The sequence below is a fragment of the Aethalodelphis obliquidens genome, unplaced genomic scaffold (genome assembly GCF_003676395.1).
Source record: "Aethalodelphis obliquidens isolate GAN/ISIS:26980383/991018 unplaced genomic scaffold, ASM367639v1 scaffold10, whole genome shotgun sequence".
NCBI classification, from domain to species: Eukaryota; Metazoa; Chordata; class Mammalia; order Artiodactyla; family Delphinidae; genus Aethalodelphis; species Aethalodelphis obliquidens.
In genome coordinates, this window is record NW_020837954.1 from 30,931,538 (window position 1) to 30,956,565 (window position 25,028).

Sequence of the window (25,028 nt, forward strand, 5' to 3'; positions counted from 1 at the left end):
TTTTTTTGCCTGGTATTTTTATAAAATATTAAATTTGATTTCATGTAAAAGTATCTGGCATAAAACAGGTGCTCAATCAATGTTAATTTTTCTACTCTTCCCCTCAAGCTTCCTGAGGTTTAAAAATATTTTTTCAGATTTTGAGCTGCTCAAAAATGTCAACAGCAAGGTGAGAATGGTTATGATTAAAACCATTTGATACTGTGTATTCAATTTTGTAATGTAACCTGATATCAACAGCCAAGATCTTTGTCCTAAAGGGAATTTCATTATTCAGCAAAGTGGGGCTGATTTAATAGCCATTAATTCTGAGGGTATGTTCAAGTTCAAAGTCCTTCTGTTTTAAATGTAAATTGCTCTTTTATATGTATTTTGTATTGGAATTTAGGAACAAACGCTGTCAGTCCCATTTTTCTTTGCATGGCATTGCAGGCTTTTATTGTCACAGAGCCCTGTTATTGTGATACCTCACACAGGAAATGCACACTCTGACATTAGGCACCAAATTGCTGAAATATCCTGTGTTTTCTATTCATTAAAGCCCTAAAGCACTATGTGCAAATTCCCTTACTTTAATTACACACCTCAGGGATGTGCACGCCAAAAAAGGAGCCAGTCAGACAAAAAGCCAGGTCTTTGCCAAAAAACCCCAGCCCCCTAACCTGGTAAACATTTATTTTCAGCTGGGAAATCTGCTATTAATTCATATAGTGACTTTCCCAGCTGAAATAATGAGCCAAGCCAAGTGAACCAAATGTTCGCAGTGAGCAAACATGAACAGTAGGGAATCAGCCCATCTCTTATTTACATGTTTGTTCCTTCAGCAGTTTAAGGAACATTTGTACATTTCCCTTTTACCTGGAAGCGTACCAGTGTTTATGCTTCAAGTGCCTTAGTTTTCAAACAGAGCTTATAGACTCTTCTGTAGAGAGCTGCTTTAAGAAGTAAAAGAAGAGAAAAACCACCAAACCAAATTAACTATTATTAGGGCTTAAGAGCAAAGTGTCCCCACCAGCCACACTGACTTTCTAGTTTATTTGAAGGCCTAAAAAATAAAAAATCAGAATTAGCAAAAACGTCAGATTTTTGAGAGAAATGCCATTTGGGAATTTTTGTTTTAAGTTAACAAAAATTTTAAACTTATAAACAAAAAAGTTTATTGTTCAATAAAGCAAACTAGGAATTAAAATATATCATAGAAGGTTGTTTTACATGTTGGGGAGTCTTTTTTCATTTCCATTTAATTACAAAGCTTTAGAATGTGAAAAATAAGAAAAAACATAGCTACCCGCAGGTACAATATGCATATGACAAGGTAGAGTATTATTTACTCTTCCTTTTTGAGGCCTGAGTACTCACAAAATGCACTCAGATTCTAGAACAGAAAGGTGCCCTATGTGTATAAAACTTAGAAGAGAAAGTAGTTTGTATAGAAAAGGATGCATAAAGCTTTGTGGAAAGCAAAGAAAGAAGGAGAAACAGTTCAATTAACACATGAAATAAGTGAGTAGAAGAGTTAAAAAGTCAATACATTGATTAATTCCTATGAAGATGCAGAGTATCTACTCAACAGTCAATTAACCATTTAACATTTTTCTTGATATAAAGGAAGTTTTAAAAAAAGTCACAAACCCAAACGTATGTAATGATATAATCAATAATTGGAGTTTTAATGTCTCTCTTAATATAAGCTTGGTTGCAGAGTTTTAATTTATTCTCAAAGAACAAAATGTGTTACAATTTAATGAAGGTATGGTTTTTATTATAACAAACATGAAAAAAGTAGCTTTTAAATTCACAGCCCCTTAAAATCAAGGTTAACCACCTCCAAACCTTTTTCCTAAATGAAATTTTTGGCAGATACATGATTTTTTAGCAATGAATAAATGAATAAAATGTATGAGAATTTCTTTTTTTGTTCTATAAGAAGAAGCAATGCCCTATTAATTTTGACAGACAACTTGGCATTAGCCATTTTAAAATCCAACATGGGATAAAGTTATGCATTACTAGTCTCTCTACATTTTTGTCAAGAGATGAACATTTTGCCAGATTTTTAATAATAGGCCAAGACCTTTGTCAGTCGGTTTATTTAGCCCTGCGTAGTTATGCCACTTTTTGTCCACCACCCCACTGGGTGTAACACTGCCCGTCACAGCTCACATAACTCCTCCCCTACAATTAGACAAAGTCAACACAGCAATCACTCCCAACTGCCCTGAGGTACCTGCACTATCAACAGTGCAGATTGCGAGGCTTGAACAAGCTTTGCTTTGTCACTGCCTCCCCACCCCAATTAGGACTTTTTTTCTGCCCAGGCAATTTAACACCAACACCATGGGTGGACCAGATAACTCTTTTAAAAAGCGAGTTTAAGTAATTCTCCTGCCCATCCCCCCTCCCCCATCCCAACCCAATCAATTCTTCTCCACCTCCTTTTCACTACTTCCTCCAACACCATTCCCTCCTTCCCCCCCCCCCGCCCCCCACCCCCAAAGCACTCTCAGAAGCTTGCAGTCTCTAACTAGTTACCATGCCGACTGGAGCCTGTGCTAAGGAATGTGCTGCTGCCACACTGAACTCAATGAAAAGATGAAGAAAATGTGCAGGCAATACTAGTTTGGCTGTGATGCTGGAGAATCTGAGACAGGGCTGTTGGTATGGAAGGATCTCACTGCATGCAATTTGCAAACATGCCAACTCAATCGCATGTGATAGGCACTGGATTCGGAGGTCTTGGAGTCTTCAAGGGCTGGGAAGGAATAAGAGCTGAATGGGGGAAAATCTGCCCCATGAAACAATGCTTGCCCCTTAGAAATCTGAGATTTATTCATTTTAATAAGAATCTGAAAAACGCAAAAAGAGATTGAACTTCTGACGAGCCCTCCCCTTCTGAGTCCAGTCATTACCTCTTCTTGAGATTTTTCTGTACCTTCCTTTTACTGTCCATAAAAAAAAAAAAATCTGTCCTGAAAATCATCAGTAGAATTCATATGACACAGGGGCTGTGTAAATCACAAAGTGTATTTACTGAGCAGTTGCACAGAGGAAAGGATTGCTTTGATTTTGCATGGAGAAAGGTGGAAGCAGAATGCAGTCAATGAAGAGCAGAATTCTGAGAGCTGAAGAGTTCCCAGAACTTCCCATCCAGATGGAGGCAGATTTGGGTCTGCACGGCTGTACTTCTAGAGTCTCCCTTGGTCTGGAGAACTGGGCTACCATGTGCTAATTCCCAGTTGAGAGGTGCCCTTGGGATATTGAGAGTAGGCATGGGATCACCATGGGGGTTTGGTCCGCTCCAACAAAAGTCTTATCTAAAACACCTCTTCCTGCTCTACATTCATGTGAACCAGAGACTACCTTGGATTCCCCCAAGTAAGTAGGGAAATTTTTCCCAGAATGAGGATGACTCAGGATTGCAATTTACACCTCACACTCAGATTAGTAAAATTTCTTTCTTCTTGCCTTTTCAGTCTTCCACATCGATTGATTCCAAACTGTCCTGTACATCACTGGCAAAATAGTTTTCCATGCTTGCCAATTCTACCCTGTTTTTTCATTGCCCACAGCCTCCCTATGGCTCCTCATTGCCATGGCAACCACATGTCCTGGGTTTTTCAGGACATTTTGATTTCAAATATTCTGTCATGTGGTCAGACCGTGTGTCAGATCATAAGCCAAAAGATACGTCCTGATTTGGGTTTTGAAAATATTGTCACTATACCCATTTCACCCCAGATATGATTGTTGTTGATCCTTTTTCTAGCAAACTAGAAAATAGTGCTTCTCTTTATCATAATACCTTTCATTTTTACATACTATTTTGCAGAGTGCTTTCACATAGTCACCTTGGTGGATCCTTTCCTACCTGTGAAATAAGACAAGATAAGAGACATTATTTCAATTTTATAGATGAGAAAATTGGGGCACAGAGTAGTGAATTGTCTTTCCATCATTTCCATAGTGGCAAAACAACTAGAATCCCCATCTCTTGACTCGAATGTCTTTTTTTCTCTAACATGCTTCTTCCAAATATAAAAGTGATACTTTGTACTCTAGGTTTCTTTGTCATTGTGGTCCCTGAAAGACTGACTTTCAGGGGACTGTGTAACTGTAGTACAACTCTTTCCTGATTCATGTCGCACATCAACTCACGAAGTTGAGGAAGAGTTGAGGGAAAGGCTTTAAGGTGAAGAACTAGGCGGCTGAAATGTTAATCACCAATGTCATATATAACTTACAAACAGGGAGAGAGGGGGGGGGTGGGGAGAGAGAGGAAGGGAGGCAGGGTAAGAGAGAGAGAGAAGAAGGGAGAGAGAGAGAGAGAGAGTAGGGGGAAGGGAGAGAGAAAAACAGAGAGACAGAAAGAGAAGAAGGAAGGAAAAAAATTCTAGGGAATCTGTCCAACAGTTACACCAGTGATATTTCTTAAAGACAGACTTATTTTAGTACATGTCTAGCAATGTTTATAAACATCTGTCTCTTAGTAGTCTTCTTTATTATTAAAATTTCTCAAAAATAGTGTTGTATTATATTACTCCCAGCTAGTATGTTGCATGGTGCTAGACACTATACATAAGAATAAAAAAAGAAAAGAGGAGGGTAATGTATATTATTAGCTTAATTATTCACTCATGTATTCGATAATTAATTTGACAAATATCAAGTACCATCTACGTGCCAGGCGCTATACTAGCCACCAGAGATACAGTGGTGATAGCTCAGAGCTTATAGTTGGGTGATAATTATTGATTGTGATAAGTGCTACAAAGAAGATAAAGAGGATGATGTGATGAGAGAACTGCAGGAGGCTGGGGAGATCTTAGGAGAGCTACTTCAGATTGAGTGGCCAGGGAAAGCCCTTCTGAGGAGGAGGTGTGTAAACCGACACTTGATGGATGATAAAGAGGCGGGGTCATGCACAGAGCTAGGGAAAGAGCATTTCAGCAAGTAGAAAAGGAAACACAGAGCCCTGTACTTTTTCTGTTCCATGTGTCTTCAGCCTAGTGACCTAGCAGTTGAGGGCTGGGGAAATGATGTGAGGTGAGGCTAGAGAGTTGTCTTGGCCTTGAAGGCCATGGTAGGGGGTTGGGACTTTATTCTAAGAGCAATAGAAAGAATTAAAGCCATTGAAGAGCGAGACCTATAGATAAAAATTTTCTAGGAAAAACCTGCATCATTACTCTCCAGAACCCAATTCTTACCCTAAAGTACCTAGTCTACAGGAGCTAGGTAGTCTACCCTATATGCTATTCATGCTATAAGCAAAATGTCAGAACTCTCAGGGGCTACTGGTACAGCATTATAAAGTTATTTACCCTCTAAAAATGTTCAAAACAGAGTGTTTTGGGTGGTTTTTTTTTTTTTTTTTTTTTATCATTTTGTTTATTGAAGCAGCAAGACAAAAGACAGGTTCCTACTCTGGTTGAAGCATATCACCTTAAGCAAATCTGTCGCATCTTATCACCTTAGTTCTCCAAATAGAATGAACAAGCTCTTTTTCTTTCTCAGATAGGATGGTGTGATTACTGATTACATGCTGTTTGCAATAAAATACTCATAATATGTAGTGTACTAAATTATATTTCTTTTTAATCTTATTTTCTAAATGTCCTTTAATGAAGTCTTTTTATGTTTTAATACTTATCTTCTATCAGAACAGAATTTTTATGCTAGATTTCAAAATGTGAATTCATTAACACCTCTTGTACACCAAGTTCTATATTGTCTAGGTATCTGAACTCAGGATCAATAAAATTATTCAGAAGTTGGAACGCAACCAAGGTTAATCTGAGAGGAGAGTACATGAAAATAGGAATAATCAGGCAGGTTGTTTCTGGCTAGACAGGGCTGGGGAGCCTTTGTTACTAAGCAGAGAAGAGGTTTACATTCTAATTGTTGTTGGTATCTTCAACCTTAATGTTTTGCCAGAAAATGGACAGGAGGAGGCAGTGGTATGTTACCAAAGTTTTTCTGCTAAAGTTTACTATGGCATCGACTCAGCAGGCTGGGATTTTAATTTGTCTGTGACTCTGGTCAAGGCAAAACACGTGTGATGTTCATTTCTTTCTGTTGTGATCCATGGTGATGTTTGCATAACAACTATTTCAATGAAAAGTGAAAACTTTTAGTCAATTATCAGATGCTTTGCAATGGCCGGACATCATGCACATTGCATGACTTGTGGGTTTCAGTTTTCAGCTGGATGTGTTGACACTAAGTTGTGGGTATTCGCTAAGGATAGTCACAGATATATGCATGACCCTCAAAGGAAGCTCACCTAATGCACAGTTGCCTAGCACAAAGCCGGAGTCTATTTTTTTTTTAATGATATGTGTGACTCTCAGTCTATATTCTTTATTTCCTGGAAATAAAGTATCAAATTAATTTTAGACAAGGAGTAATTGTTGGATGATTCACATTTAATTTGCAACACTGTTGGACAGAAAAATATTCAGTGCCAATCCAGGCTTACAGTCATAGCTTCTTTCCTTCCTGAAGGTGTATATTTAAGGACAGACATACAGCTAACCCAGACATACTATAGCTTGTCAAAATTCTCTATTCAAGAATGTTTCCTAATGAAAAAACTAAAACAACTGGTTTGTTTGAGTAAATGTGCTTATCAGTGTGCTACTTCCAGAATAATCACCTTAGATCTATTTTAAAGTGTTACCATAGAACAGAGATTCCATGTTATAAAGTAAACCTTAGGAGCCCAGGATGTCAGGTAAACTTTATGATTTATTCCTGTAGTAACCCTAAGCTCAAATATCTAACCACTCATTTGTTAAAACACACTTAGCAAAAATAAATTTTATTTGAAAAACATTGGATTTCCCATTTTGCTTTATGGATTTGAGTCTTTCAAACCACATAGTATAAGGAAAAACTTAAAAGGCAAAACATACATAATTTACTTCACACTCTCTTCTATTGCTTTTTGGTTTATTTAATTTAAAAATAAAACTCTGTCATGCAGTTAATACTAAGAAAAAGTGTAAAAAATTGTAACAATGGCAATGCTATATTCCCCAGCTGTTGGGCTCTATCCTAAAATGATCAGTTCTTAAAATGAAAAATTAATTTAAAATATTTTTCAGATGGGTGACTGAAGTTTTCTTTCTTTATTCATTAATAAATAGTTTTGAGTACTTTCTGTGTGTCAGGCACAGGGCTAGAATGTAAGGATACAGTACAGAGAGCGACCCAGTTTATTTTAGGAGGGCGTTTGAAGGTGTAAACCTGGGATAGGAGGCAATCTGGAAAGGCACAGAAGGCCTCGTAGAAGCCAGTTCTTGGGATATTCCTGCCAGTGATTTAAGCAGCAAGTAACTAAGTGGGAACATTCTTCATGTCAGTAGTTATGATGCTCTGTTATAAAAGGGATTTCCCCCAAGTTGCCTTATTACAAATCCCCCGATAGGTGACATTCACATTTCTCCCCACACTCCAATACTAAATCAGTAAGTAGCATTAGGTTCCTTTTTTCTTTTCCGTGGATTGATCTCAACCAGGAAACTAGGTGAATTTTGTAGTTTCTCCTGTCCTAGTGTTCTGGCGTATTTGTCGACCCCTCAGAGTGCAACTTTCTCAGAGACCACCCTAACCCTGAATGCTTTGGAGGCAAAGATGGGTGGTAGTAGAAGAGGAGACAGCAGATGGGGAGGGGTTGAAAATTATTTTGGAAAATAACTCCCAGATGTATTTTCTGCCATTACTTTACATTCCCTTGGATCTGTTCTAGTTCTGCCATTTAGCGAGTGCTCATAGAAGACGCCAGTGGCCACTGGGGGGAGGATGGAGAGTTTTGGTGACTCAGAAAATAGCCATTTGACATTCAACCTTCTTTCTTTTGTCCAGAGAGAGCTCACAATAATTCAGTCGTGAAGTTAGGGCGCTGAAATCAACACCTGCACAACCATGAGGCAGATTTAAAAGCGCCGTTATTTTCTTGGTTTCCCATCCAAATGAATATTGAGAGAGTTTCTCTTAAGAAAGTTCTCAACTCTCCCGTTGCGGGTGGTTACTCCCAAATGTTTTGGTGACCTTAACGAAGGATGTCTGGATAGGGCTGCGAGATACAATTCTGGATTCCTAGTTAAATTTTAATTTCAGATAAACAACAAATCATTTTTTTCAGTATAAATATGTCCCATACGACGATTGGGACGTGCTTATACTGAAAAAATTATTTATGCCATCTTGTATTTTTATTTGCTAATTCTAGCACTCTGCCTGGGCAATAGACACCGGAGTCTTCATCTCATGATATGAATAGAGAGATCAGATGATGACTTTAAGGCACAATTGTCAGCACAATTTTGGTGCCATCAATAGCAGCACAGTTTATGACGCACCCACACACTCATCAGAATTGCAGTGGTTGCCATGCCAAGTTACGTGAACATGGTCCTTTCAATGTAGGAAGACAATAATGGGACAATATCAACAGTGGTAAAGCAGATAAAAAGAAAAGAGAACATAAAAACTTGACGGACATCAAAGGAGAATATAGAATAAATAAAGTACTTCTATTATGTGGACAACTCGTTGTTAGGAACTGACACAAGACCACAAACATTTCACAGAGGTCACTGGGCAACTGTTGACATCTTCCTATTTGGAGGCAAAACAATGACTCAGAAGTAAAAGAATCTCTGCTTCGTTTAACAAGCAGAATTTCCCAAGGTCCAGAATCACCTCAACTGCTCATCTCTGCAAGGCATTTCATGGGATTAAAAAATTACATGCATATATAAAAAGGGATACATGTACACACATTACTATACACACACAAATAAGGGACAATGAACCATGGATGCAATCAGAAAATTCTCACATATTTATGTGTAACAGATCTGATCAGTTAGCCGTCAGTAATGAATGACCCTGATAACCATGTCTGGATCAATGGTGCAGGTGTTGCACTGGTGACTAAGATGACTGAAATGACCCAGTCCATTGTGCTAAAACCTAGTTTTATGGTGAATGCTCGCTTGGCAACCAGTTTACCAGACTTTAGAAACCGATTTTAAATGATTGATTCAGAAAGTCTGTATGTAGGATTAGGGTGGCCTAAGAGATTGTCAAGGGTTAGCTGTACATTTTTCCATATTCTTTTCTTATTATAAAAGCAATGCATAACCATTGTAGAGAGGTTAAGAACACAGGTAAGATGAATGATGAAAAGAAACCACAATCTCACATCTCTGAATTCCTCTTTAAATTTGTGAATAATGACATATTTTATATACCACCAAAAGATCAGAAAACAATCTATCAGATTTCTGTCTATCCCCACCAACATTAAATATATTTTACTCTTATTATTATTTGATTTACAGTTTTATTTTTTAAATAATTTTCTATTTTTTATTTTATTTTTTATCCCTTTTTTTTTTTTTTTGCCGTACGTGGGCTTCTCACTGTTGTGGCCTCTCCCGCCGCGGAGCACAGGCTCCGGATGCGCAGGCCCTGCAGCCACGGCTCACGGGCCCAGCCGCTCTGCGGCATGTGGGATCCTCCCGGACCGGGGGAAGAACCCATATCCCCTGCATCGGCAGGCGAACTCTCAACCACTGTGCCACCAGGGAAGCCAAATAATTTTCTACTTTTTAAAGGAAATATGTTAAGGACCCATCTCCATCCCTTCTTCACTTTCCTCCTTTCTCAGGGGTAACCATTACCCTGAAATTGTTGTGCCATTCTCATGGATGCTTTTACAATACATGTATGGATACATAAACTACCTTTATAATACATGTATAGATACATAAACTATTGTTTTGTGTTTTTTTAAAAACACATCCTTTGGAATTTGCTGTTTTCACTTATTATGTTTCTGAGATTTATTCACGTTTATGCATGCAGATCTAATGCATTCATTTTAACTGCTGTACAGGATTCCATTGAATGAATGTATCCATTCCCATACAAAGAGACATTTAGAATGTTTGCACATTTTTCTCTAATACAAACAGTGTAGCAATTGGTGTCTCTATGTACACATGTTCAAGAATTTTTTTAGAGAGTACACCTAGAAGTATAATTTACTGGTTGGAAAATATAGAAACCTTCAGTTTCCTAGGTTTTGAAATTGCTTTTCAGAGTGATGATGCCAATGTATACTTCCACCAGAAATGTATAATAATTGCCCCATGTCTTTAATAACACTTGATATTATCAGAGAGTAATAATACTTGGTATTATCAGAGAGTAATGTTTGCCAGTCTGATGAGTGTGAAATAGTCATTGATTTAATTTATATGTCACTAATTGTTAATGGAGTTCAGCAAATTTTTCATACGTTTATTTGCCGTACCAGTTTCTTGTTTTGTCAATTACTTATTCATAATTTTTGCTTTAAAAATTTTTTTCACTTGTTTTTAGGAGTTTTCTTTTAATACGGCTTGGATACATAATCCACTGTTATATCATTTGCAAATATTTTCTTCTAATCTGTCTTGTATTTTATTTTGTTTATGAACATCATATCAAATATTTAAATTTAGAGGACTAAAATCTATTCATATTTTCTCTCAAAGTTTGTGCTTTTCATGTTTTGTTCAAGATACTCTTCTTTACCATAAAGGTATTCTCCTACATTTTCTTCTAAAAGTTTTATAGTTTTGTATTTTTACATTTAGGTTTTTAGTCGTTCTAGAATTAATTTTTGTTTATGGTATGCAATAAGGGATATGGATTAAATTTTATCTTTTTTCATATGAATTTCCAGTTGTCTTAGTGCCATTGGTTGAATGATACATTCTTTCCCTATGGATTTGTAATGTCATCTCTGTTATATATCAAGCACCCATATAAATGAGAATCTGTTTCTGGACTCTATTCTGTCCTATGATCTATTTGTCTATTGCTGCTCTATTGCCACTCTGTTGAGGGTAAGCCTCCTCTTTTCATTCCTGCTTTCTCCTCCTCAGTTCTCTACTCTCCCATATGATAGGGGTTGTCACAGTCTGAAAAATCATGTTGAGATTTTGATTGACACTGCATATAATTTTTAGATTAATTTGGAGAGATCTTTACTATATTGAGTCTTTACTAAATAGCTATCTTTACTATATTGAGTCTTTTCATCTGTTAACTTGATATACCTCTCTTTGTTTTAGTTCTATTATTCTATCCAATAAAGTTTCATATTTTTTGCATGAGGTTTTTTTGTTTTTATTGCATATTTTCCCTAAGTTCCTTATACTCCATGAGGCTATTGTAAATGAAAAACTTTAAAAAAAAATAAATTTATTTATTTTTGGCTGCCTTGGGTCTTTGTTGCTGCACGTGGGCTTTCTCTAGTTGATAAGCAGGGGCTACTCTGTTGTGGTGCGCAGGTTTCTCATTGTGGTGGCTTCTCTTGTTGTGGAGCACGGGGTCTAGGCGTGCGGGCTTCAGTAATTGTGGCACGCAGGCTCAGTAGTTGTGGCTCATGGGCTCTAGAGCACAGGCTCAGTAGATGTGGCACACGGGCTTAGTTGCTCCGTGGCATGTGGGATCTTCCCGGATCAGGGCTTGAACCCATGTCCTCTGCATTGGCAGGAGGATTCTCAACCACTGCGCCACCAGGGAAGCCCCATAAATGGAAAACTTTAATGACATTTACAATAGTTTGTTGTTATTGTATAGAAATGCAATTAATTTGGGTATATTGATCTATATTTAGCAACCTTGTTGAACTCTTATATTTGTCTTAGTTTTTTTGAACCAATCTTATTGTCTTTCAATAATGACAGCTTCATTTTTTTCTTTCCAATTCTTACGCCTTTCATTTTCTTCTCCTTGTCTTACCATGCTAGCTAGAGCCATCTTTACAATGTTGAATAGAAATAGTGATGGTGAACATGTTTGCGGTATTCCTGATTTTAAAGGAATGCTTACAATGTTTCATCATTGAATATGATGTTTGCTGTAGGTACATGAGGTTAAGTTTGCTGATCTTTCTGGTTTGTTAAGAGTTTTTGGTTTTGTTTACTTTGTTTTGCAATTAACTAATGGGGGTTGAATTTTATCAAATATTTTTTGTACATCTAGTGGGACCGTTGTATGATTTTTTTTTAATCCTTTAATCTATGCTTTTCTTTTTATCATATTACATTTGCCTGCTTTTGGTGTCAAAAGTGAAGGAAGTACCAGCTTCACAAAACAAGTCGGGGAGTTTCTCCTCTTCCTTTTTTTTTAGATCAGTTTTTTTTTTTTTTTTGGATTTGCAAATACAGTTTATTTTACAGAAATTCAACATTATAAACAGCAGGCACTTCCCAGCCCCCTACCCCCCTCCCCGCAACCCGTACCTCTGGGTGCAGACCATGCTATGCAGAGTGAGCAGTGATGCAGCCGTATTGCTTTGGAGGGAGATTCAAGAGCGATGGAACCTGCCTGCACCACGGCCTGCCTGCCCCACACACGCACGCGCCTGCCCGCCTTGCAGGCCACCAGACTCTGTCTGGGCGCAGCCTGCGCTGGACCAGTTAAATGGATCCAGCCCTGGTCTCCAGTTCCTTCATGTCATCGTCTTCCTCTTCCTTCTTCTTGGTGGGTTTTGATGGTAGGGATATAGAGGGAACATTTGGTAGAGGGACTGTTTCCGGTCCACTGATTTCCAGCAAATTCTTGTCTAGTTTCTCCTGTTCTAGTTCTTCTAATTCTGCCATGAGCTCATCCTCGTCAAACTCTTCTCCAAACCCTACAGGTTTTGAAATAGCTGTTGAAATCTCTTCTGAAAGTTCCTGCTGGTCAGCAAAGTCCTGCATTAACTCATCAACTTTATCGATGTCCATGTTGTTGTGGGCAGCCTTCATGGCTTTGGAGGCATAGTCCATGTTCTTGAGCACCTCGGTGTTGGTGTTAGCATTCTCCAGGGCCTCTTGCTGGAATTCGATGGTTGACAGTGTGCCGTCGATCTGTGTCAGCTGCTTTTCATACCTCTTCTTGCGCTTCAGTGCCTGGCGGGCAGCGCGCTGTTTCTGGTGCCGTGCTTCTTGGCGGCTGTCAGCTCCTGCTCGATCTTCTTCTCCAGGAATTCCTGCTTCTTACTTAGCATCTCCTCCGTGTCCCGAAGCCTCTGGATGGCCCTCTGGGGGGTCGGGCCGCCCTTGCCGGCCTTACCCGCTCCAGCCCCGAACAGCTTCGCGAACACCGACATGGTTGCTGCTCGCCGCGCCGGCCTGCGCCGCCTGCTCCGGCTCGGCTCGGCTTGGCTCGGCTTTGGCGCCCTCTCCCCGCTCCCTGCAGCCGCAGGCCTCTCCGCCATCTCGGCCCTAGATCAGTTTTTATAAGATAGAGTTTATGTTTTGAAGGCTTGATAGGATTTTGTAAAAGTGTCTGAGCCTGGTATTTCTGTTTTCTTGTTTTGTGGATAGATTTTTCACAACTGATCCAATTTTTTTTTTTGGTACGCGGGCCTCTCACTATTGTGGCCTCTCCTGTTGCGGAGCACAGGCTCCGAACGCGCAGGCTCAGCGGCCATGGCTCACGGGCCCAGCCGCTCTGCGGCATGTGGGATCTTCCTGGACCGGGGCACGAACCCGTGTCCCCTTCATCGGCAGGCGGACTCTCAACCACTGCGCCACCAGTTAAGCACCAAATTAATTTTTTTTTTTTTTTTTTTTTTTTAGTGTTATGGTCTTTAGCTTTCTATTTCTTTTTATATTAGCTTTGATAGGTTTTTGTTTTCAGAATAAAAATTCCATTTTATTTATGTTTCCAAATTTGTTGGCATGAAACTATTCACAGTATTCTCTCATGATTTATAAAATCTCTTATTTATCTGTACTTATATTCTTTTTCTTATTAGGTTGTGTTTTTTTATGACTTCTTAGTTTTACTTAGAGACATTTGCCTTGTACAATCTTTTCAAAAGATAGCTTTTATTTTTCTTGATCATCTACTTTTTTATCATTGCAAATTTCTTAATTTCTACTCTTATATTTATTAAGGATGATTTAGTTGCATTATGCAAGTTTTTTTTTTTTAATTGTGATTCACTTCTAAACACATTCTAATTCCATTGTGATTTCTTCTTTAACTCATGGGTTACCACAAAGTGTGCTTTTAAATTTAAAGATCCCAGGGAGTTTTTCTGTTATTATTTTTAAATTTTATTTGATTGTGGTCAGAAAACATGGTCAGTGAGATATTGATTTTTTGATATTTTTTAATGGCCTAATACATGGTCAATTTACGTAAATGTTCCATGTGGGCTTGTAAAGAAAGTGTGTTCTTTAATTGTTGGGGCATAATTCTCTACATGTTTATTAAATCATTATTAATGATGCCATTCAAATCATAAATGATCTTTCTAAATTTTTAGTTTGCTTGATAATTATGGAAAGATGAGTGTTTAAATCTTCTGTGATTATGAGTTGATCAAATTCTTCTTGCTATTCTGTAAATTTTTGCTTTATTTGGAGGGTATATTACTGGGTACAACTTATAATTGTTATCTCGGTAATTTTTTACTTTTATCATCTATTCTTTTTTTTTTAAGTTTTTTTAAAAATTAATTAATTTATTTATTTTTGGCTGTGTTAGGTCTTTGTTGCTGTGTGCAGGCTCAGTAGTTGTGGCGTATGGGCTTAGTTGCTCCACAGCATGTGGGATTTTCCCGGACCAGGGCTCGAACCCATGTCCTGTGCATTGGCAGGCAGATTCTTAACCACGGTGCCACCAGGGAAGTCCCTAGCTTCTATTCTTAACTTCCTTTATTCCTTTTGCTTAAAGGTCTATTTTATGTAATATTAATATACATATGCCAGCCTTCTTTTAGTTATTATTTGTCTGATATATCTTTCCTAATCTTTAACTTCTAATGCTTATGGCTTTCTGTTCCATTTGAAAAATAACATGTAGCTGCATTCTTTTTTAAAATCTCATCTAGGATTATTCCTTTAAGTGACAAGTTTGGCCTATTTACATTTTTCATGATACCATATTATTTTGTACTTGCTTTCACTAGTCCTCTTTACACACCCTCTTTCACTTCCAGTTTTCTATTGGAATTGAGTGTTTAAAAAAAAAAATCTTTCCTCTCTTTAATGGTTTGGAAATTATATGACCTAATTTTATTCTTTCCATAATTATGGTATTATTTATGTATTGCTATGTAACAAATTATCCTAAAACTAGGCAGATTAAAACAGCAATGAATATTTATTACCTCACACAGTTTTGGTGGGTCAGGAATTTGGGCGTGGCTTAACTGGGTGGTTCTGGCTTGGGGTCTCATGAGGACACAGTGAAAATTTAGCTGGGGCTGCAATCATTTGATTGCTTGACTGGAGCTGCAGGATCTGCTTGCAAAAATGACTCACCTGCGTATCTGGTAAGTTGGTGTTGACTGTTGGAGGAAGGTCTCAGTTCCTTGCCACACAGACCACTTCCTAGGGCTGCTTGAGTGTCCTCACAACATGGTGACTGGTTTTCCTCTGAGTAGGTGATCCAAGAGAGAGTAAGGCACAAGCTAATGCCTTTTATGAGCTAGCATTGTGTGTCACATGCCATGTCTTTCACCATATTTTATTAGTCACCAATTAGACCAGTTGGGAAGGGAGACATGAATACAAGGAGGTGCCATTTATTGGGGACCATCTTGAAAGCTAGTGATAACAATTACCTTAAAAATTTAACAAGCATGCTCGATTTAACAAAGTCTGAAGTTAATTAATGTCACTATGACATCTTGAACAATACATGGATCTTAGAACACTTTCTTTATGATCACCTATTCTTTTCATTATTATTGTTGCTTTTATTGCGTGTGTGTGTGCACACGTGTATGCATGTTTATCAATGTTTGTTTTGATTTGCCCTCCATAGTTAGCAATTAATTTGTTCGCCTTTGTTTCTTGCATTATATTTCGTTCTGGACTGATTTTCCTTTTCTTCTCCTGTACTTTCCCTGAAAAGCCCTTTCAGTGAGAGTCTATGAGTGGTAAATACTTATAGCCTTTATCTTCTTGCTTCTATTCCCAAATTACTGTTTAGTTGTATATAGAATTCTAGGTTGATAGTTATTTTATCTTAGTACTACAGAGACATTATTCCATTTTCTTCTTGTCTCCATTGTTGCTACTGAGTATTCTAAGGTTAGCTATCTTTTTTTTTTTTTTTAAGGTAATCCTTCTTTTCTATGTAAAGCCTTTTAGGATCTCTCTGTCTCTCTGTCTCTCTCTCTCTCTCTGTTTCTCTCTCTCTCTGGTGTTCTGCATTTTCATTACGATATGCTCAGGTATGGATTTATTTTTACTAATCTTACTTGAGACTCATTGTGGTTCTTGAATTTGAGGATTCATGTCTTTTACTAATTTTGAAAATTCTCAGCCCTTCTCTGTTCAAATACTGTATCTCCCTCATTCTCTCTTGTCTGTCCTTCTGGAACTCCTAACAATAAAAATGTGGGAAATATGAGAAGTAAAGAAATGTTGAGAAGATCATGAGAAGGCCTAACATTCATCTATTTGTGGTTCATTCTGAGATTTCCCTCAGATTTATTCTTCTAGCTCACTGATTCTCACTTCTTCTGGGTCTAGTCTACTATTTAACAAATTCATTGAATTTTTTTAACAAGTAGGTGAAAATTTTATTTCTAGTGTTTTTTTTTCTCAACTTTACCTATACTTTATTTTTCATAGTACCCTCTTTTTGTGATTTCAGTTCTTTCTCATATGATTTAAAATATACTTATATCACTGCCAGTTCTATTATCTGAATTTCATGGGGGTCAAATGCTGTGGGTTTTTGTTTTCTCTTTCTCTCTCGTGTCTGCTTTACTTGAGAATATAGTATTGTTTATGACGAACTTTGAGTTCATCTCAGTGAGGTATGGTTGGGTTGAGGTACGTCTCCTGAGAGCAGGTGCTTCTGCCCAGGGGCTAAGAGGTGTCACTGGATCGTAGAGGGCTATTTCAAAGGCTGGCTACCACTAGCTGAAACCACTTTTTAAGTTGATTTCTACATTTTGGGGTTCCCTGGCCTTGTGGTATGAATTCCAAAGGAGGTTATTTTCCCACCTAGAGCTGAGGAAGATTCAGATAAATTTCCTTATTATCTCTCAGTGTCATTGGGTAGATTTTTTCCCCTGGTCCTTCCTTTCACTGAAGATCACAGTCCTGGTTTTATGCCAGGGTCTAAATTTCAACTCCTTACTTCATGCTAGCCCGAAGTCTTGTCTTTGGTTCCTGTTTGGGTGTTAAAAGCCTAGTCTTTGTGTTACAAAGACCTGCACCCTCCCTTTTTTTCTTAGCCACTTATCTACATATTTTAAATATTTGTGTATTTTATGTAGCATTTTAAGGTGTTTGTAGGGGGAGGGATTGCAAGTTAATCTAGTTTTACATCTTACCAGAGTAGTTGGTGCCCACATTACTATTTCAAGAAACAGAAGTCAAGTTATCTGCTTGCTCCTGAGGTGCTCTGTACATCTGTACATCTCTCAAGCAGGGAACAGGAAGGCTCCCAGGCAAAACTTGAAAATGGTGAAATTCATCTTTAGCACCTTCTCATGCAGAGCTTTCTCTCCTACCTCTCCTGTCCTCTGTAGCACCTCATTTGTCTTTCCTCATTGTGCCCTGTCTTTCCAGGATGCTCCAGGCTTCTTCTGGGACTTGTCATTGCTGTGCTTTTCCCCCGGCTTTTTGTGGAAATGTGCCTCACAAGTATCTCTGCACCGTCCAAAGTGTCCAGGTGACAATTAGCTAATCTGATAAGCTCATTCATGCTAATGTGCTAATGAAAGAGTCCTACAGAAGATGGCTGTCCTTCCCCTACCTCCTAATCCGGGGCCCTTCTTCTCCTGCCAGGTAACATATGTGCATAGCAGCAGTGATCTTCTAGAGAGCGTGACCTGGCTGTAGTGGTCTAACCTGGAGGATTGATGTTAATGGAGTGAGATTTTTAAGTCAGGTAGGAGGGACAGCTGGGTTGAGGCAGGCAGGAGAGGGTGAGAGGCAAAAATGACCCTCAGATCATGACACTTGAGTGTCTACTAATGTGGTGGGTGCATTAACCGTTTGCACACCTAAACTGTAAAGAATAAAGAGGATTTCTCAGAACATCCCTTTGCTAAATCAAAATTATTCTTATTGAAAACTCCTCTACCAGACAAGAACTGGAACTCAGCAGAACCACAAATATATGGGGTTCATCGCTATTCATTCTGATATTTTCATTTTGCTGAGTCTATGCGAAAAGTCTAGACCCCTTGAAGGGGATGGTCAGGAAAGAGATGGGCCCTTGCACTGGAGGCTGGAACTTGCAGGGCTGGCTGTAGATGAATAGAAAAGGACTGGTAATTTCTTTTCTCTCTCCTTCTGGGCCTCATTCTCTTGGGTTTCAGTCTCTGATGAGTGAGGGTGTCAGCCCCCAGGAAGTGGTGCGGAGATAATGCAGGCTCATGGGGAGCTGCAGCAGATCACATCTTTGAGCCAGGGAGATGAAACTGTATATCCATATTTCACGCATAATTCCTTTTTGTTTCCCTGTGTTTTCACAAAGTAGGTGTTTTGGCCTAGTTGATGCTATACTTTGGGACCCAATGCAGGGGTAGACTCAGTGGCTGTGTGTTTGTTATGGCTAATGGGGAGGACCCCATGTTAGCCAGAACACCATGGTGGCTGTCTTCCTCTGCCCTTCCTGTCCACTCTCCATGCTCTCCTCCCTAGTCCCTCCTGCAGGTTTCTTACAGGCTGGCTCTGCCCGCATTGAAAGTCTTATTTCTCTCGAAGGCCCTCTCCACACAGCTTTGGCTCTGGTTATCTGCTCCTTCCATCCTAGCTCTGGGGTTCTCTTCTCTCCCTTGCAATTTCCTTATGCTCTGCCCAAACCTTTGTAAAGAGTCCCTTTTATTAAACTCTCTTCAAATTGTCCTAATTTGAGTGTGCCATCTGTTTCCTGCGGGGAAGCTGACTGATAAAACACCTCAATTCTTTTTATTTGTATTTTTTTTCTTAAAGTAAAAGATTTTTTTTTTATCATGGTAAAGTATACATAACAAAATTTATCAATTTAACCATTTTTAGGTGCACAATTCAGTGGTATTAAGTATATTCACAATATTAATGCAACTGACACCATCATCGACCTCCAGAATTTTTTCATCATTCCAAACCAAAACTCCGACCATTAAATAATTTCCCATTCTCCCCCTCCCCCCAACTCCTGGTAACCACCATCCTACTTTCTGTCTCTATGAATTCAACTACTCTAGGCCCCTCACATAAGTGGAATCATACAGTTTATTCTTTCACATCTGGCTTGTTTCACTTACCATAATGTTTCCAAAATTCTTTAAAGATATAAGTGAATTGATATGATAGATCCATAGAGGACAATATTGGTACCCCTCTGGAAGCTATAAATCTTTGAGATATTTGTGGACAACTTCCCACAGAAGGCTGCTGTGATGGAATCAATGTTCTGATTTTCAGTAGCAAGGAATCAAAGGTTCCTTGCGGTAATAAACGAGTTTCTTCACAAGAGAGTGTTGTGGAGTAAAACCAAACATGGACCAATAATACTTTCAAATGATATCAGCTATGCAATAGTTTAATATTGAAGAATGTATTTGAATCTCGATAATCCTTGAAAGGGCCTTTAAAACTATCGTGGAAGATCTCTTTCTTCCAAGTCGCGTTCAGTCATTTATGAACATTGGTGTAAATACCGTAGAATCCAGAAGTATGTTGCCCTGATTCCCTGAACGTGCCTCAATGCCTAAGCTACACTGTCACATGAATAATAAAGCTCACTTTTGTCATGTGATGTGGACTGTTAAAGCATTTTAAGGATTATAATCTAGATGGACTTCAAATGACACTGTGCTTTACAGAACACGTGAGCAAAGCAAGGTTGTAACTCCCCAACAGCCTGAAGAATCTTTGTTTCCTCTAGGATTTTAGTTTCCTGTTTTCTGTATTTTTATTAATGATGTGAGTAAAGGTATCAAGTCAGAAGATGCCCTAGTTATTGTTGCATAACAAACTGTCCCAAAATTTAGTGGCTTAAAACAAATTTTATTATTACCTCTTACAGTTGTGTGGATCAGCTGGGCTTAACTAGATGGTTCCAGCTTGGGGTCTCCTATGTGCTTGCAGTCAAGTGGTGGCTGGGACTAGGGTCATCGGAAGGCTTCTTCACTCCTCTATTGGGGATCTTGGCTGGAGGGTATCTGGAATGGCTGAGGGCTTGGCAGGCTTCTTTCTCTTTATGCTGTCTTTCCACTGGCTGGCTTGGACTTTTTCACGATGTGACAGTCCCATGGGGGTCACACTTCTTACTGCCGGCTTCCCCAGAGCAAGCATTCTAAGAGGGCCTATGCAGAAGCTGCAAGCCTTCTGACCTAGCCCCCTAAGCCCCAGAACATCACTTTAGTCACATTCTATCAATCAAGCAGGTCAATAAGTTCAGGCCAGATTCAAGGCGAAGAGAATTAGACTCCACCTTTCAAGGGCAGGAGCTCAAAAAGTTTGTGGCCGCCTGTAATGTATCACAGAGGACGTGGATCTTTTTTTTTTCAAATTTTATTTATTATTTTTGGCCGCACTGGGTCTTTGTTGCTGTGCACGGGCTTTCTCTAGTTGCGAGCTGGGGCTACTTTTTCTTTTTTTTTTGCGGTACGCCGGCCTCTCACTGTTGTGGCCTCTCCCATTGCGGAGCACAGGCTCCAGACGCACAGGCTCAGCGGCCATGGCTCACAGGCCTAGCCGCTCCGCGGCACGTGGGATCCTCCCAGACCGGGGCACGAACCCGTGTCCCCTGCATCGGCAGGCGGACCCCCAACCACTGCACCACCAGGGAAGCCTGCATGGGCTTCTCATTGCGGTGGCTTCTCATTGCAGAACACGGGCTCTAGGCGCACGGGCTTCAGTAGTTGTGGCACGCAGGCTTAGTAGTTGTGGCACGCAGGCTCAGTAGTTGTGGCACGCAGGCTCAGTAGTCGTGGCACACGGGCTTAGTTGCTCCGCGGCCTGTGGGATCTTCCCAGACCAGGGCTTGAACCCGTGCCCCCTGCATTGGCAGGCGGATTCTTAACCACTGCGCCACCAGGGAAGTCCGGGGACATGAATCTTAATCCCAATTCTGCAGCTCCTGAGCACTGGGAACTTAAGGCCCATCCAGCACTTGCTCTGAGAATTGGTTTCCTCGTCTATAAAATGCCGGAAATTCAGTGAGGGATCTTAAAGATTTTCACTTCAAAATTATAAGGGGGCTTCCCTGGTGGCGCAGTGGTTGAGAGTCCGCCTGCCGATGCAGGGGACACGGGTTCGTGCCCCGGTCCGGGAAGATCCCACGTGCCGCAGAGCGGCTGGGCCCGTGAGCCACGACCACTGAGCCTGCGCGTCCGGAGTCTGTGCTCTGCAACGGGAGAGACCACAACAGTGAGAGGCCCGCGTACCGCAAAAAAAATTAAAAAATAAAAAATTATAAGGATTCTCTGCCTTCAAAGTATAGACAACATTTATAATAGAAACTCCTCTTTAAATTTACCTAGAGTGTTTTTAGTTTTAGTGTCTAGGATCTTTTTTTCTGGGCCTATATAAATATAAAACTTGAGCTGGCCAAAAGATACCAATACAAGATTTTATTATGAATATTGACTTCATTATGAATTTTCCATACTTCTTGGTGCTAGCTGAAAGCTTACAAAACGACAACACTGAGCAGAAGATGTACTTCTGAAATGTAAAGAGCAATGATTCCAGTTGTAAATTCCAGTTCTCTAAACGATGGTGGACAGTGTTGGTGCCCTTTCAGAAATCTGATGCTTGCTGAAGGCTCTTGTCTAGTTTTAGGTGAAGCAGGGACAGAGACAGATATAATTAAGGTGAATGTTTGAGCCTGGTAGATGGTCAGAGCACACTGCACTTTAGGATCCTCTATTTTGTTTGTTTCAAGGCAGGATGAAAGCCTCTCAGATATGAATCCCTGCCTAAGGCTGACTCCTCAGCTTTCACGGACATGAAGATAGCTTTTTAAAATAAAGGCTCTCCCCAGGTTCCTAGGCAAAGCCCTTTTTCAACTGTATACCAGTTACACCAGACAGTTAAATTTCATTGCCTGCGCTGCCCAGAATTTTAAAACTAGAATCTCAGATGTGTTAATATTAAAATATATTTATATATATAAAACACAAAACGGAGTTCACAACCCCACTGAAAAACTTTGATTAGTCCAGATGAGACTGTCTTCTGCTCTACTCCCTCCAAAATAAACCACGTGGTACTGAAATATAAAAACACCAAAAATCCTCTGTTGCAAACCCTGCTGTTTGCCTACCCAGCAGCTGCTTTCCCTTTATTCCTTGCTCACAGAACACCTGGTCTTGTTCCAGAATATACCCTTATTCCTAATTTTAGGGTAAATCCTGATTTGTGTAAATCAATCATGGTGATCCCCTTGACAGTCCTTGGTTCAGGCATGGGCATGTGACCCAATCTAACCATTAAAGATTGTGAAAGGGGCTTCCCTGGTGGCACAGTGGTTGAGAGTCCGCCTGCCGATGCAGGGGACACGAGTTCGTGCCCCGGTCCGGGAAGATCCCACATGCCACGGAGCAGCTGGGCCCGTGAGCCATGGCCGCTGAGCCTGCGTGTCTGGAGCCTGTGCTCCGCAACTGGAGAGGCCACAACAGTGAGAGGCCCGCGTACTGAAAAAAAAAAAAAAAGATTGTGAAGGGAAGTCTGCTTGGGGGGTCTACGCAAGAGGTATTTTCCTTCTCAAAACAGCACATGAGAGGAGACATTCCTACACATCCACTGAATGTTGCTGTATCTGAATATGACTCCCAGACTCTAGTTATTGCAGCTGCCTTGTAAGCATGACAGTCCTGGCCTAACGTCCAGCAGACACACCGAAGGCGGGCGAGCAGAGGATGAAAAGAATCTGAGTCCTTGAGTTAATCAGCTACAGCACCACCTACCTCTGACCTTCTTACCCTTAATGCGATGGTAATTTCCTCATTGTTTAGGTCAGTTTAATCAAAAGCCTCTATTCCTTGAAGCCTGCAATATCTGAATGTATCTCTTTCTCACGCATGGCGGGAAAATATTGGCATACTTAATATCCCCATGAAGCGTATCCATACTTCACCCATGCCTTGGGTGAGAGGGGATGACCTCAAAAAATAAAATATGTGGTGACCTAACTCAATGGGACTGAATCCAGGATTAGAAGCATGGCTATGTCCTGACATAGTCCTAAACCCTAAGAGAATGATACTGATAATCATACTGGTGTCTGATACTTACTGAGTGTGTACTCTGTACACAGACACTAAATGCTTTAAATGCGTAAGTCATTTAATTCTCAAAAAACCCTATAAAGTCAACACTATTACTATTCTTACTTACACAGGTGGGAAATGAGGCCCAGAGAAGTTAAGTAATATACCTGAGGCTGGAAATCTAGTAAGTGGTGGAACTGGGTTGTAAACTCAGGCTGTGTATTCAAGAACTGAGTCTCCATCACTGTGGTCTTTGGCCTTTCTGCTCCCAAGGAAGGAAGTCCCTCCTCTCTACTGCTACCAGCAGCCACAGGGGAGGCAGAAAGTGCTTTCTGAAATGGTACAGATGAACCGGTTTGCAGGGCAGAAATTGAGACACAGATGTAGAGAACAAACCTATGGACACCAAGGGGGGAAAGCGGCTGCGGAGGGGGGTGGTGGTGGGATGAATTGGGAGATTGGGATTGACATGTATACACTGATGTGTATAAAATAGATGACTAGTAAGAACCTAATGTATAAAATTAAATTAAAAAAGAAAAAAAAGGGCTTCCCTGGTGGCGCAGTGGTTGAGAGTCCGCCTGCCGATGCAGGGAACACGGGTTCGTGCCCCGGTCTGGGAAGATCCCACATGCCGCGGAGCGGCTGGGCCTGTGAGCCATGGCCACTGAGCCTGCGCGTCCAGAGCCTGTGCTCCGCAATGGGAGAGGCCACAATAGTGAGAGGCCCGCATACCGCAAAAAAAAAAAAAGAAAAAAAAGAAAGGTGGGTGGGAGTAGCGGGGGAGGCCAGTGTGGGAGGACACCCTAGGAAAAAGCCCTGGAAATAGACGGACCTGCTGGGGACCGTTGCTGTTATCTGGGAGCCAAGAATGGTTTTTACATTTTTAAAGGGTTGTAAAACAAACAAAACAAAGAATAATATTTGACAGAGACTATATGTGGCCCTTTATAGAAAATGTAGCCGCTCTCTGCTCTGCTTAAAGCTGGTGGTGCCCTGCAGGAGGGAAAGGTAGTAGAGGGGATGTGGAGAGGGTCATCCTGAAAATCCTTAGGAGGCAGAGCTCACAGGACACTGGCCAGAAGGAGGACGGGAATGAGAAAACAGGTGATGTCAAGGATGAATCCAAAAACTCTGCATAAGGGAGTATCATTATCAAACAAACGAAATACAAGAGGGGCACCAGGGCAGGAAGATTTTTTGATTTGGGAAGATTCCTGCTGCTGTGAAGTATCCACAAGACCTCCAGGTGGAGATATTTGGGAGACATTAAACTGAACAATACTTATATGTCAGTTTCTCTATGATATAAATTCCTTAAGGGCAAAGATAACACGACTGCTTAGTGTTGATCCCAGCCCATGATAGGCTATTAATAAGGGTGTTGAACTCACTGAACTGAATTAGACTATTGAATTCAGGAGACATGCTGAGAGACCTAGTTTAGAGAAAGAGACCTAAGTCATTGGTTTTTAGGTGGTTATTGAAGTATGGGAGTTGATGGCATATTTAATATACTCAGTGCAATATTGTTACATCCGTATATGCATTTGTCTGGCTGCCCAATTAAAAGCAAGCCCCTCTTGTGACAGGATGTCTCACTTTCGATTCAATTTGCAAAGAGGCAGGAGAACATGGCAGTTAGAAGCCAGGGTTTGTAGCCAGGCAGCTTGGGTTTGAAAACCCATCTCTCCTACTTTCTAGGTGTAACCTTGGGCAAGTCACGCAACTTTGTGCTTCAGTTAACTCATCTATAAAATGGAGATAATAACACTAACACCCCTTTAGGGGGTCGTTG

The 25,028-nt window shown here is 40.2% G+C and overlaps 1 pseudogene; it reads right to left on the reverse strand.

The window, feature by feature from the left end:
* Window positions 1-12,461: 12,461 nt before the first annotated feature.
* Window positions 12,462-13,156, reverse strand: LOC113623037 (charged multivesicular body protein 4b pseudogene; annotated as a pseudogene).
* Window positions 13,157-25,028: the final 11,872 nt, after the last annotated feature.